Below are 2,091 nucleotides of genomic sequence, written 5' to 3'. Positions count from 1 at the left end.
CATTGTACACAATCCCAATGGACCCAACCCCTTCCCATTCACTCCCATTGTACACAATCCCAATGGACCAAACCCCTTCCCATTCACTCCCACTGTACACAATCCCAATGGACCAAACCCCTTCCCATTCACTCCCACTGTACACAATCCCAATGGACCAAACCCCTTCCATTCACTCCCATTGTACACAATCCCAATGGACCAAACCCCTTCCCATTCACTCCCACTGTACACAATCCCAATGGACCAAACCCTTTCCCATTCACTCCCACTGTACACAATCCCAATGGACCAAACCCTTGCCATTGAGTCTCTGTCGGTCCGACCTCTTTCTCTGTACTCACACTCGGTCTTGAACCTGTCCGGTTCGGTTCTCGTTCTGTTCTGTATAAGGGGGTAATCAGGATCAGCACTGGATCAGACTGACTAAATAAACTTGGATTGCTTGAAGCAGATTCTCGCCCAATTATTGCACTTCTCTTTACAGTTGTGACTTATTTCAGTTGATGGCTCAGTCTGAGAGAGGGAGAGCGAGAGAGAGAGAGAGAGTGAGCGAGGGAGAGAGAGAGAGAGAGAGAGAGTGAGCGAGGGAGAGAGAGTGAGAGAGAGAGAGTGAGCGAGGGAGAGAGAGTGAGAGAGAGAGAGTGAGCGAGGGAGAGAGAGTGAGAGAGACAGAGAGAGAGGGAGAGAGAGAGAGAGAGAGAGAGAGACAGAGAGCGAGGGAGAGAGAGAGAGGGAGCCTTAGGCCTGTACATAGTTAACGGTAGGTTCAGAGGGGACTCCTTAGGGAGACTGACATATTCCTCAACTCTTGGGTCTAGTGTGGTGGATTATACAATCACTGACCTGGACCCCTGCGATATCAACGCATTCACTGTCAGGCAGCAATCCCCCCTCTCAGACCATAACCAAATAAATGTGTACCTTAAACTTTCTGCCCAAACTACAGACACAAAAAAGGAACCCATTAAGCTACATAAAATAAACCAGACATACAGATGGGCCCCAGACAGTGGAGATAAATTCATCACAGCACTAAATTCACCTGATCTCACAAGTAAAATTTCAAAATTTAAAGAAAATCTATATGAGATCACCAGAGATGGTGTAAACATGGCCATAGAGGATATAAATATGATCTTCCATGAGGCAGCTGTAAAAGCCGACCTCGTGAAACAGAAGAGGAAGAGTCACAAAAGACAAAATAAAAATAAGAAATGGTTTGACCACGAATGCAAAAATGCCAGAAAAGACCTGAGAAAAATATCAAACCAAAAGCATCGGCAACCAAACAATCCGGACCTACGTACTAGATACAATGAAACCCTCAAAAGATATAAACACACCATTAGGAACAAAACACAAAACTATACCCACAAAATACTCGAAGAAATGGAAAACTCCACCAATCCAAAACAATTCTGGGAAATGTGGAATAACCTGAGTACAACACAATTGCAAGCATTACCAATCCAAGATGGCGACATCTGGAGAACACATTTTGAAAACCTCTACAAAGACATCCCAATAAACGAAACAAACCCAAGTCAACATCAGGTCACAGAAAAACTCCACACATTAGAAGCAACAATTAAAGACAACCAAAACCCTCTAGACTCCCCAATCACATGGAAAGAACTGGCCACAAAAACAAAATCTCTCCACCTAAAGAAAGCCTGTGGCCCAGACAACATCAAAAATGAAATGCTCAAGTTCAGCAATATGGAGATGCAGGGTGCGGTACTCAAATTATTCAACATCATATTACGTTCAGGCTGTTTTCCCGATATCTGGTGCCAAGGACTAATCTCCCCCATATATAAAAGCGGAAACAAATCAGACCCAAATAACTACCGCGGCATCTGTGTCAACAGTTGTCTAGGGAAGTTATTCTGCAGTATTCTAAACAGTAGATTACTTGATTTTCTTAACAAACATAATATCCTCAGAAAAAACCAAATAGGCTTTCTTCCAAAACACCGCACCGCCGACCATATCTATACCCTTCACACCCTCATTGAAAAACATATACACCAAACAAAAAATGGGAAAATATTCGCCTGTTTCATCGACTTCAAGAAAGCCTTTGAC

The sequence above is a fragment of the Somniosus microcephalus genome, unplaced genomic scaffold (genome assembly GCF_052327205.1).
Source record: "Somniosus microcephalus isolate GS21.2 unplaced genomic scaffold, FLI_Smic_1.0 unresolved_chr1, whole genome shotgun sequence".
NCBI classification, from domain to species: domain Eukaryota; kingdom Metazoa; phylum Chordata; class Chondrichthyes; order Squaliformes; family Somniosidae; genus Somniosus; species Somniosus microcephalus.
This window is presented reverse-complemented; position numbering follows the sequence as displayed.